Raw genomic sequence first — 14,171 nt, forward strand, 5'->3', positions numbered from 1 at the left:
CTCTAAAAGCCTTAACTAAGCTATTGAATACTCCTAAATATTTTAAGGAGACCATAGCTATACCTGCGTTTGTCGTCAGCCCTTTGATGGAGACTATCCTGCAACTAGGGGCACACCCCTGCTGCAGCTCCACAGCCTCGAGCACAGCTCCACTACACGAGCACTGCTCCGCTACTATGTCAGACACTGTCTGATTATACTAGAATATTTTCCCTACTCCAACTCTAAAATAAGAGTACCCAAAGCCCTAAATAGAGCCACGTGGGCGAAGGAGAGGAAGTTGGTGCGAGTCTCAAATGAGCTCCTCGGCTCTCTATATATAAGCGAGGGTTCGGGTCGTCCGTTCACGCCTTCAAAGCGTCCAAATTGCTTTGGGCTGTCCGATCATCTCATCGGATTGTCCGATCTCCGCCATGTGTCAATCCAATTGCATGCAACCATGCACCTGTCCCGAACACTGTTCGGATTGTCCGAATTGCCTCTTCGGGTCGTCCAAAGTCACCCCTATGACGTCACCGATGACATAATATTTCAGGACAGCTGGCTGGGCTACTCTTCGGATTGCCCAAAGCCTTCAGAGCCTCCGAAGCCTGGCTCCATCCATGTTCGGATCCTCCGAACTTAGGTTCGGAGCGTCCGAACCCTTCGAACCTTACCCACCATTTCCGAGTGTCTTGAATCCATTTCTGGACTCCATTGATCCATTTGGAATTTCCTTAATAATGTTTTACTTAATCTAAACATGATTACACGATTAATTACGTATTAATCGTTAATTTTGGATACGAGTCACTACATTCTCCCCTCCTTAAAATATTTTGTCCTCGAAATCTAGGATAAACCTCGAGAACGTACTAAAAACCCTTGCCTGAGTGTCTGGTCAAAATAGCTTCCGACAAAGTCAGAATCTTGTCAAATTCCTTTAAGCATCCATTAATGCTGCACCGCATTAATATCCTCCCAACTGAAGATTACTGCGCTGCTGGTTGACATTCAAACTTCCTCGGTACTAATGTATCACAACACTGATACGTCTTCCATATTGACCACGATCTCACTGCCCACGAAGGATACAAACACCCGCTTGATCGAGATTATCATCCCAAGTAAAATCTTAAACTGACGAAGACCAAGTCATAACCTGACTTGTTTACGACATTCGTCGAATCACTAACCGAAACTCGATTTAACCATCTAATGGTTCCAAAAGTTTTCAGTGCTCAACACCTCTAGTCAGGAAACACTAATCCCAACACTGTGTTGACACAACAAAACCCGAATTTCTTCTCAAGAGAATCTTGCTGACCCAAAGCTATACTCCAACATAACTGCTTAACGTGATTCCAAACTGGTCATCCATCCCATGCTCCACCGAAGCAAACGAGCTTCCCAAGCAATTACTGGGAACTCAAACCATCCAGTCTAGTACCAATCACAGTTCATATTTCTTAGTATAACTCAACAATGTGCCCTGATGAAAACTATCATCGCTCACCGATAATGACACTAAGTCATCTTCTAACCATCGGCCTGCGAAGTCACGCATACATTGCAATAGAAGTTATCACACCTCTGATGATCTACATCATCTCGACCATAGGTTATTCACCCACGAATTCAATCAATAGACATCATCCTGATTGTTATACATACTTGCAATCACTGTGCACACATCAAGACTAAGGCAAGCTCCTACCAATCTGCTCGACTGGGACATTCCATAGTGCACAGACATATGGAAACACTTCCTATTCCGTCTCAACACCCGACAGTTACATGCGTCTGATATAACTCAACTCGGAGTCTCTGGTGATACCATCATCGCTCTTCCCAACTTTCCAAGGTTGAACATAAAGATCCTGGAAACTAAATCCCAACGGATTCTCGACAGTCAACTTGTTCCTTTTTGCTGAAGGCATCAGCCTTAGAACTGAAAGACTAATTCATCTATTCCCTAGTCACTCCAGGAAAACACTTATGCTCGAAGTAACTTGTCACCCAAAATGCCTCTGATTGTCGTTCATTGCTAAAACGCAATATCTTTGACAAACAGTTTGCATGGATGTGACTCACTGACTCGAAAGAACAAATATTCAAACATAACGATATACGTATATGTCCTCACAGGAACAATTCATCGACATGTCTGGTCGACAACCTTCACTATTGTTGTTCAATGGACAACTCCCACATGAAACAACAACATGATCCTTCCCAGACCATTGCTATCATTAAGTAATTGATTGGATCAATATCGGTTTCCTTCTTAACAAGAATGCATAATCCTAGGGCACCACCAACTCCCTTGCTTGAATCCACTTGTCAAGTTATCGCCTAACTTGATAATACAAGTCCAGTTGCAATCGTTCCTGAATTATTCATCTCCGGCAATCCTAAAGACTCTAATCATCCAAAGTGCCGAATGCTCTGAGATTGTAACAAATACTCATCTCCTAAGCACTAAGCAACAAAATACTATCCCAAGTATTTCTTAATTGATATATCCAAATCTTCACTGATTGGATCAACCAATCGAACTCGTCGATCAACTGATGCTCGCACTTGTCCGATCAAACAATTGTTGATCATCTAAACCTACGTGGCTCAATCAATAACCATGACTCAGCTGCCACGAAGAACTATTTCCAAACACTTGGAATACCCAAATTGTTCTGGTTTCAACACACCCAGATTTGATAATCCAGACAATAGCTATAAGTAGTCTATCAACACAATATCGTGCCTTACTACTGACAGCTGCCTCGTACACTGAACTTAATCAACCTAACTCCGACAGAGTTAGCCAATAACCACTAGTAGTCATTAGCACAAATCCCGTGCCCCCTTAGCGCTACCAATCGTTGTCTTGTTCACCCAAAGAGAACATCAAGACATACTAAGCCCATTTCCATCCTATGGAAAATCCTACGATCAATCTCTGAAAATATCAAACAGTACTTAGCGCAAACACTGGACTCACTATCCTTGCCTCGTTCATTCAGGATGAACATCATGATTCGTCAAATTCACAATCATAACTAACGAATCTCCAAGATTCTTACAATCTCCGAACACTCTCCTGATCATATTCTTTATTAATACTGTACAACAATTTAAGACTAAGGTAGCTTACCACGATAACCCACCTGGAAAATCACCATGGTTTCATGGTCATAGGCCACGCTTCCCTCACATCTCAAATAGTCCTGTACAATTCTCAACATCTGATATAATCCAATACTGATGAATCCAATCATCAAGGAGTAGTCCTCGTTTTCGAGTTGAAGTCTTAAAACAACATCCCATCCAAGTTCTTGGATGATTCCTATCACAGGGAAACTCTAACCACAACTCTGATGACAACCTCTAGTCATCGCTGGTAGAAATCCTTCTTCCTACTAGATTCACACGTCTAGCAGTAACTCAAAGGTTAAAACCTATTTGCTCAGAGTACACACTTGTCAAGGAAATCCCTCCATGACTGGTTCCCATAGCAGAACACTCAAACTATATCTCTGGCACACCAGACGATATCGAACCATTGATATCAAACCTGATATCTTAATACAAGGTCATACCCCGTCGTGACTGCTACCAAATCCCTAGACTAAGTAGCCTTCCCACCGCCAATCCTGAAGCACGAAGGCTCCCACGTAGCGCTGGCATAGGATCGCACCCCATCACGTCTAGTCATGGTCATAGCCCACAACACTCTGCATATATTGGACCTGGTATCCCGATGAAAACCCATCATCACAAGTCTCAACCTAACGAAGATCAGACAACCTACTGTTCTAAGGAAACAATCTAGTGTTAGAGTAGGTGCCCGTCGAGCCAATGTGTTGGCCGATGGTCCTTGAGAGAACTCTTGTATGACAATCTTTATTTTAATAATATTTGACATTATTTAATTTGGCACATCTTTATCTTTATACCCATGCATGCTGCATAGATAAAGCCCTTGAATATACAAATAGTAGAAAGAATATGAGATGGTCATGTGATGACTATCATGAAACTCATATTTGGAATACTGTATATTCTAAACTGTTCCTAGTCGATTCAGCCGCCATAAAGAAGGATAAAGGCCGCTCGAGCTTGAGACTAGTATTTGCGATGTGAGTACCATGTTTCATTGGTAGGGGACATGGAGATGTACAAGCATGCAAATAGGTGCTCCTTGTAGAGTGCACTGAACAAACCTCCCTAAAGGATTTTTCAAGTGGTTCTTACTTATCGAGTGGAGAAGTCCTAGTTTATGGTTGTACACCATTAGTCCTATAACCCGGGACAACATGGAGACTCTATATGCTAGTGCTTCACTTTGACTTGTTTACCGACTCATCTGGGGTCATCAGGTGGCAATGTTGGGTGTTGTGACGAAACATATAGGAGTCAATGCATTGTAGTCGGGGATTCACCGCTTACCTACAGGTATGGATATCCTATGTTATATCATGCATACGTAGCTTGAAATCTCTGATCAGAGTAAGTGGTAATTAAGAAAGGAGTTTCTTGAATTACACTTTCGATGCAACTACGGCATGACACATAGTTATCGATTCAATGACAACTCTCGATAAACCAATGGTTGTCGAATCGGTCGAGATATATGAGTTGAAGGGACCGTACTGTACGCTAACCATAATTGATTGGTTCTTGCAGGCACTATCATTTGATACCTAGGGAGTCATGTAAGAAATGCTGCTAGATGTTTACATGACTGGTTGGGTACTATCAGACTTGAGTTTTCTGATGTTCTTATTATCAATGTGTTGATTAATAAGAATGGAGCTATTTAGGGTATGCTCATATAAGGGACTTGTTAATCCTGAATCACATGGAAATGTGAACCCACTGCTAGTTGTATCAGTGAACCATTGAGGATCACACAAGTACTAGCTTTCTAGATCCCGTTGAGATTAAAATAAGTTCAATGTGTTGAACAACTTATAAAGGAGTTTATAAGTAAAATAAATTAGAAGTTTGACTTCTAAATTGGAGAATGAATGGAATAAGTAACTTTTAATTTGTGAATGTGTTCCAAGATTAAAAGTTGACTTAAAATAATTAGTTTATGAAAATGGTGATTTTCTAAACTATTATTTTGAACTTAGTTAATTAATTCAAGTGTTGAATTAATTTAACACTAGTAGACATTTTAATTTACAAATAATTAAATTAATTCAAGTGTTGAATTAATTAAACACTATTGAGTCTAGTAGAGCTCAAATTAATATAGTGTTGTATAATTATTGATACTAGTGGACTTGAATGAGTTCAAGTTAAATTTAATTAATTGATTAAAATTAAATGGGTTTAGGTTTAATAATTAATTAAAAATAAGTTCAAATTACATTTATATATATATATATATATTTATATGTATATATATATAGGCGTGTATATATATATATATATGATATATATATGTGTGTGTATGGAATTTGAAGGGTTGTAAGATAGTTTGCAATTTTCCATGCATGCCTTGCAATTTTCCATGCATGGCTTAATTGTACTCATTAATCCCTCTCCTTTAATATATTATTTGGAATAATAAAAATATACATACACACAATTCATTCCATTCTAATGCTTGAAGTGGCCGAAACTTTCTCCAAGTTTTCTTCCAAAATTTTCTTTCATTTTGAGGGAGAATTAAAATGATATCTCAATGAAAAATCCTCTAAATATTCTATTGCATATTTAGAGTGGATTTAGATCGTCTAGTCGTGGACCTAATTCGGAGGCTCGAAGAGTTGAATCCATTTTGAGCAAGGAGTGCTCTTGGAAGCTTGTAGATTGAGTCTACCATTTTTCAAGAGCCTAGTTGTTTATCAACTTGGTTGGAGCCATAAATCAATCTTTTAGATTGATAGGTAAAATTCTAAACACCCTATGGTTGTTTAATATTTGAATACTAGACAAGTGCTCGGATTTCTTTTATTAAAAATTTTATATTTCCGCTGCGTTTCCGGGCACGAGTTAACCGATCACCTTCACCTAGAACAAAGCACAATGTTCTAAATCGGACAATACTCTTAATGCCTCTAGATGAGTCCACTCATCGCTGGCACTATCTTAGTCTTCCGACTAACTAGGTCAATTGTAACGCCCCACTGTATCAAGACGTGTCTTTTCAGCGTGCTTATGTCCTCACTCACCCATCCTATAATTGCCCCAAGTTAAGCACGCTTAACTTTGGAGTTCTTATATGATGAGCTCCCGAAAAAAAGATGCACCTTCTTGATATGAATAATACATATGAAATCTTTTAATCCCTCCTCAACCATGTAGTCCCATACCTACACAGTCTCAGAATCCCTCTCATTCCGGCACGAGATCGGTTCATTTATGTCTCCCTCTGCCTAGAAGCCTAACAGGAGCCGCTCATTGTTCGTGCAACTTCTTGGCAACGACGATCACTCCCTGCCTCTTCAGCCCCGGGTATCACATGCCCACCAGCTTCTGCTTGGTTCATCCCCGAACCATACCGTACTAAGAGAGGTCGGCTCTGATACCATTTCTCGATTTATGCGTGTCATCCTTGTGCAGGGGCCATGCTAATCTTCTCTGTATCATTCCAATTTTAACGGATGTCCCCAAAGGGACCCCCTAGAAACCAACCCCAATAATGGCGATGAGACGAACCAGAATCCACCTCCGCCACCTCCACTTACTCCGTTCGAGCAGGCCAGTGTGAACATGTGGGCCGGGATTACGAGACTGATTGAGAACCAGGCTGCTCAGCCGAGGAAGTCTTATGAGGAGGATGTAGCAGAGAGATTCAAGAAGCAGGAGCCCAAGGAGTTCAAGGGAACTACCGATCCACTTGTTGCTGAGGAGTGGATCCGTTCTTTAGAGACCATATTTGCCTATATGGGAGTCACTGATGCTGACAGGGTTCGATGCGCTATCTACATGCTTAAGGAGGATGCAGCTCTTTGGTAGGAAGGAGCTGTAATCGGAGTGAACTTGACGACCCTGACTTGGGCAAATTTCAGGACTATGTTCTTTGAGAAGTACTACACTGCAGAGAAACGAGGCAGATTGATCAGGGAGTTTATGAGTCTCCATCAGGGAGACAAGTCTGTTGCGGAATATGTGAAGCAGTTTGAGAGAGGATGTCATTTCGCGCCCCTGATTGCGAATGACGAGCAGGAGAGGCTGAGGCACTTTACTGATGGGCTTAGACCGGATATCAAGCACGACATTTTCATAGCTGATGTGGCGAATTATAGTGCAGCAGTGAAGAGAGCTTTGAGGTCCGAGCAAGGGAGAAAGGAGATGCAAGCAGCTTACCAGCAGAAGAGGCAGTTTCAGCAGCCTTTCCATGGTCAGTCTTCGCAGCCGGCGAAGAAGCAGTTTACTGGGCCGGTTAAGGGCCCGAATCCTCCCAAACCACAGCAAAGGCAGCAGGGCCCACAGAGGCCACAGCAGAAAGGGGCAGCCACCCCAAACCCTGGAGGTATTCCCTTATGCAAGACTTGTCAGAAGCCTCATTCGAGGCAGTGCATGGCTGGTTCAGGTGTCTGTTACAAGTGTAAGCTACCGGGGCACGTTGCGATGAACTGCCCTAATGCGAGGAACATCCCGGGGCGTGTATATGTCATGCAGGCAGAGGAGGCTGACCCAAACACGTCATTGATCACGGGTAATCCTAACTTTTGTATTAAGATTCGATAGTTTGCATGATTATTTGGATAGCGTGGAAAGTTCGTATTTATGTGATATTTTGAGTGAATTGTTCTTGCATGTGTAGTATAAAGGAAATGACTAGGAATTTGGGTAATAGTATACTTAAGGGAATTGTTATGAATTATGGGTTCAATTAAATTATTCTTAAGTTTTATGTGCGTTGGGACATTTTCTGAGTGCAGGGAAGATCCTCGTTATAGGTAATGCTACGTATGCGTTGCTAGACTCAGGAGCTACGCATTCGTTTATCTCTCAAGAATTTGTTAGGCGGGTAGGCATCATACCTGAGGATGCTGTTACGGGCTATGATGTTACCTTGCCATCTGGCGAGATTCTACTACCTCTAGTGTACTTAATGGTGTTGAGTTGGAGCTTCAGGGGAATATGATTAGAGCCGATCTTGTGGTTCTACCGATGTCAGGATTTGATCTCATTCTGGGCATGGATTGCTTATCAGTTAATGGAGCTTCGATAGATTTTCGGAGGCGATCAGTTTCAGTGAATCCGTCAAGCGGAGATTCTTTCATATTCCTTGCAGCTCAAAGCAGTGGTGCTTTGCATGTCATATCTTATGTGCGTGCAAAGAAGTTATTGCGCAAGGGTTGTCAGGGCTTCCTTGCAAGTTTAGTAGTTGCAGCGGATGAGCCATCTCTAAATCTATTGCAGATGTTGAGATCGTTTGTGAGTTTTCGGATGTCTTTCCGGATGATGTAGTAGGAATTCCACCAGTCAGAGAGGTGAAGTTCAGTATTGAGCTGATGCCGAGTACTGTGCCTATCTCTAAGGCACCGTATCGTCTTGCTCCCACTAAGATGAAAGAGATGTGGGATCAGATACAAGAGCTTTTGGAGAAGGGCTTTATCCGCCCTAGTGTGTCACCTTGGGGTGCGCCGGTCTTATTTGTGAAGAAGAAGGACGGCAGCATGAGGTTATGAATTGACTATCGAGTGCTGAATGGAGTCATCGTGAAGAATAAGTATCCACTGCCGAGGATAGAGGATTTATTTGATCAGTTGCAGGGAGCTTCGGTGTTTTCTAAGATCGATCTGCGATCTGGTTATCATCAGCTTAGAGTCAAAGAGGAGGATGTGTCCAAGACTGCTTTTCGGACACGTTATGGGAATTACGAGTTTATGGTGATGCCATTTGACCTAACTAATGCTCCGACGGTTTTCATAGATCTCATGAACCGTGTCTTTAGGCCATATCTTGATCAGTTCCTCATTGTCTTCATTGACGATATTCTGATATATTCGTGGAGCTTGGATCAGCTTAAGGAGGCACTTACTTCTGCACCAGTGTTGGCAGTGCCAATGGATCTTGAGGAGTTTGTGGTGTATACAGATGCATCTAAGATGGGCTTAGGCGCTGTTCTTATGCAGAATGGTAAGGTGATTGCTTATGCATCGAGACAATTGAAGACTCATGAGAAGAACTATCGACGCATGACTTAGAGCTTGCAACAGTTGTGTTTGCGCTCAAGATATGGAGACATTACTTGTACAGTGAGAAGTGCCAGATTTTCACTGATCAGAAGAGTCTCAAGTACTTCTTCAACCAAAAGGAGTTGAATATGAGACAACGTCGATGGTTGGAGTTAGTTAAGGATTACGACTGTGACATTAGCTACCACCCTGTTAACGCTAATGTAGTAGCCGATGCTTTGAGTCGAAAGACTTCAGTGTTGTCTTGTGTTTCAGTTCAGCAACCTCTACAGGATGAGATTCAGAGGTTTGACCTAGAAATCTACTCCAGTGGGCACGCACCGAGATTATCCACTCTTGTAGTACAACCGACTCTATAGGATCGGATTCGAGAGGGACAGACCATTGATGAGCAGTTGCAGCACATGAGGCGCAAGGATGAGTTGAAGGGTAGTCTTCTTTATACACTGGATGATGACATTGTTCGATACAGAGGACGTATGTGGGTACCGAGTATTGATCAGTTGAGAGAAGATATCATGTCAGAGGCACATGCATCTTCGTATTCCATCCATCCCGGGGGTACAAAGATGTACCGAGATTTGAGGACCTTGTATTGGTGGCCGGGTATGAAGGGAGATATTGGTCAGTTTGTTTCCGAATGCTTGACTTGTCAGCAAGTCAAGGCAGAGCATCAGCGAACAACGGGATTGTTACGACCACTTCCCATTCTGGAGTGGAAATGGGAGAACATCTCTATGGATTTTGTAGTTGGGCTACCGAGGAGTACTAGAGGATCGACCTCGATTTGGGTGATTGTCAATCGACTCACCAAATCTGCACATTTTCTGCTGGTGAGGACTAATTTTACTATGACTCAGTTTGCAGAACTTTACATTAAGCAGATAGTCAGACTTCACGGTATTCCAGTGTCCATCGTGTCGGACCGAGATCCAAGGTTCACTTCTGCATTTTGGAAGAGCCTGCATACAGCTTTGGGGAATAAGTTATTTTTCAGCACTGCTTTTCATCCTCAGACAGATGGTCAGTCGGAGAGAGTAATTCAGACACTTGAGGATTTGTTGAGCGCATGTGTGATTGATTTTCAGGGCTCATAGGAGTCGAGATTGCCTTTAGTGGAGTTTACTTATAACAATAGTTTTCAGGCGTCTATAGGTATGACTCCATACAAGGCTCTTTACGGGAGATGGTGTAGATCTCTTGTGCATTGGGACGAGGTTGGAGAGAGGGTCATGCTAGGACCCGAGATTGTGCAGCAGACAGCGGATATTGTAGCTCAGATCCGAGAGCGGATGAGGACCGCACAGAGTCGTCAGAAGAATTATGCTGATCGACGATGAAGAGACCTCGAGTTTGCCGTGGAAGATCATGTATTCTTGAAGGTTTCGCCTATGAAAGACGTGATGTGTTTTGGTAGGAGAGGCAAACTCAACCCGAGGTATATCAGTCCGTTCGAGATTTTGGAGAGGATTGGAACGTTGGCTTATCGTTTGGCACTACCACCGAGCCTTGCAAAAGTTCACAACGTGTTCCATGTATCTATGCTTCGGAGGTATGTCTCTAATCCATCGCATGTTTTGGATTTTGAGCCTCTACAGTTGTCACCAGAGCTAGCATTCGAGGAGAGACCCGTTCGGATCTTGGCTCGTGAGGAAAGGAGGCTCAGGACGCGGTCTATTCCGATGGTCAAGGTCCAGTGGCTGAATCATTCCGATGAGGAAGCTACTTGGGAGACTGAGGCCGACATGAGAACTCGTTATCCGGAGTTATTTGGTACGTAATCTAATTTCGAGGACGAAATTCAAATTAAGGGGGGGGAGAGTTGTAACGCCCAGAATTTTCTTAGGTGATTTCGCATGCATAACTAGGAATTAATTAAAGTAAAAATTTTAATAAATGGGTTAAATGACTTTATGTGAATTATGTGATTCTATGTGCATGATTTAAATATTATTTTTAGCATTTAACCCGCAATTATGCCATTTATGGAATTGTTAGAAATATTAGTTTTTGATCGTGTAGACGGGACTGTGGATGAACGAGATGATAGATTTTCACTCAAAATATTTTATGAGGATTTTATGAGCCTTAAAATATTATTTTAAGGTATTACTTTCAAAAAATAATAGTTTATGTATATATAAATATTTATGGAGCCAATTTTCACTAAATTAAGTAATTTTAAAGGCTTTTAAGGAGTTTTAAAAATCCTTTAAAATTATATTACGAAAATTATCTGAAATTAGTTAATTTTAAGAGTTTTATTTTTATATTATTGCGATATATTATCTACCCAATAAGTCTAGATAATTAAGATAATCTCAAAATTTTTATATCTAGACTTATTTATTCATCTCATTCACGTTTAATCACCCTAGCCGCCATCTCCTTCTTCTCCATTGTTTTCACCAGAAAACTCACATCACACACAAGCACTTTGAAGATTTATTTGAAGTTTTGAATTTCGTTCGTCCCGGAGATCGTCGTACGCGTCGTAATCGAGTTTTGATTCAAAAATCAACCAAGGCACGTTTGAATTCTCTCTTTTGGCCACCATTAAAGTTTTATATTCTTATTTGATCTTGAAAACGTTATGCTAATGTTCTATGATGTGTTTGCATGAAAATTATACATAGTTTGTTGAACAATCCACACTTTGATCCATTTTTCATGAAATTTCTTCACGTTTTCTGCCATGGACTCGTTCTGGACTGCTGGATCATGGTTATAAGTTGTGTTGGGGTCCTTGAGGTCAGTCTAGATGGTTGCATGTGGGTGGAATAAGCCAGGGCCGAAGCCCTCTTCATTTTTTTTGTGCACAGGTCGCAGGTTTAGGGTTCTGAGGAAAGAGGGTTCGTTCTCCTTCCTCAGGCCATGGATTTGTGCGTGGTTTGTCGAGTTTGAACCTCTAGGATGTTATCTAAGTTTCAGAAGTGGTTTCACGGTCAATGGTTGTCTGAGTAAGCGGCACGAGGGAAAACGCTGCAACTGCTCGCGTCTGCGCGCGAGCTGCAGATGGTCGGGATTGCAAAGCTTCGTTCTCACTCCATAGTCGATGGTTTGGTCTGGTTTTTGGCTTGTTGGAAATTTCTTGAAGTGGGCTAGGTATAGGTGGGGGTGCACCGGCAGGTGGTGGCCGGTGCAAGGCGGCCGCCGCCTCTGTTTAGAGGCTGCTCAAGCCGCGACAGTGGAGAGAAGAGAGGGCGATCGGGTTGGGTTTCCAGCTGGGTTCCGGGTCAAGTCTGGGGCCTGGGTCGGGTCAGTAGGGTCATGGGTCATGTCAGGTTGGTCCGGGTTTGGGTTAGGTGGTCCGGGCTCGGGTTTTTTTATTTTTAAGTGTTTAATGATTTATTGGGTTTTTGGGCTAAATTAATTAGTTATAAAATTATTTGGGCCTCCAAATAATTTTAATTAGGCCTCAAATATTTTATTTAAGTTAGCCCAATGATTTTTATGGGCTTGGCGGCCCATTAGAATTTTTGGGCCAGTCTGTGAATTTTTGGGCCAGTCTAAAAGTTAATGGGCTTAAGTCTAAGGAGTCAGCAGCCTGAACCAATCTATGAAAATTATGCATGGTCCGTAAATATATATTTAATTATTGCATGAATATTTTAAGTAAGAAAAAGTATTGTTTTTACATTTATTATTAAATAATTAAATATATATTTACGGGCAATATTTTATGAAAATAAGATCATGAAAAATTTTATGTATGTGCATGATACTATATGTATAAGTGTGATGCTGGGCAATGAAAAATATTTTAAGGGAGTTGAAGTGGGTGTGTGACAACCTACGGGATTGAATATGGGATGCTTAGGCCCGGAGACCTTTCCATATGACAAGGGACTGTGGGTCGGGATACTGGGGCCCGATTGCCTTTCCATACGATTATGATTATGTTTGCCTGATGAAAGGGCCAAGAGGTGGAGATCCCACCGCCACGTATGTTGGTTTTAGATTGATCAATCAACATGATACGTCACACAACATGGATATAACCTTCAGATTTTTAAATGATGATAGGCCCTTATTATGATGCATGATGATTACGTATGATTATGTATGCTAGGTTACGTGATGATTATGATACATGTATTATAAGGACATGCATGGATATATATATTATTTATTATGTATCTTGCATGTATTATGTGGTGCATCATTTTTATTCATGTTGTTACTATGAGATAGAACGTGTTGAGCCTCTAGGCTCACTAGACTTAAATGGTGCAGGTGAGCAAGAAATAGATCTAGAAAATGTTGCTCCGACTGGTGGTGAAGATGTATGAGCTCCCGGCGATCGGCTGGCCCGTGACCATCGCTCTAGTCAAGTTTTCAATGAATTGAATATTATTATGTTTTCCGCACATGTTTTATGATTTAATTATGGGTTTATGGATTTTAGAGGGAACATTTTTATGGAAAATTGTTTATGTTTATAATTATTTTAAAAAATAATTATTTATTATATATATATATATATACGTTTTAATTATATATATATATATATTATATTAAGTATTTTTTTATTTACTCATTTATAGATGCATGATTTTTAAATATATTTTATATTTAGATATTTACCTATTAAAAAAAATTTGAGTAGTATTAGAAGGTAGTCGTTTCATCAATCTTAAAAAAACGCCTAGACTAGCCGCAAGTCAAACAGTCCCAATCGACCCACTCAAAACCCATGAGATGCAATAGTTGAACACTAATCAACTAAAACCACGCCAACCTTCCGCACAATCATGCAATCATTCACGAATTGCTGGATAAATAAAACATGTATCAATTATTTCAATTTATGTATAATTCTCTTTATTACAATCTCATGTAATACATACAGTATTCAAAATACAATGAAATGTACAACCGAACTTGAAATGATACAACCACAGTATGATGATTCATTACAACTGAAATACTGTTTACAATTACAACAATACAGTATTTAAATCATCGTACAAGTCTTCGTTCCTTTAGCATGAAGCTTCTAATCGACACACGCATCAATACAAGCAT

At 40.9% G+C, this 14,171-nt stretch overlaps 1 non-coding gene across 1 annotated transcript; it reads right to left on the reverse strand.

Annotated features, from left to right (window-relative positions):
• Nucleotides 1-6,509: 6,509 nt before the first annotated feature.
• LOC140893923 (U6 spliceosomal RNA) lies at nt 6,510-6,612 on the reverse strand. The gene has a single exon (XR_012153481.1). It is a non-coding gene; the product is annotated as a U6 spliceosomal RNA (small nuclear RNA).
• Nucleotides 6,613-14,171: the final 7,559 nt, after the last annotated feature.

Source organism: Henckelia pumila, chromosome 3 (assembly GCF_033568475.1).
Source record: "Henckelia pumila isolate YLH828 chromosome 3, ASM3356847v2, whole genome shotgun sequence".
NCBI classification, from domain to species: Eukaryota; Viridiplantae; Streptophyta; class Magnoliopsida; order Lamiales; family Gesneriaceae; genus Henckelia; species Henckelia pumila.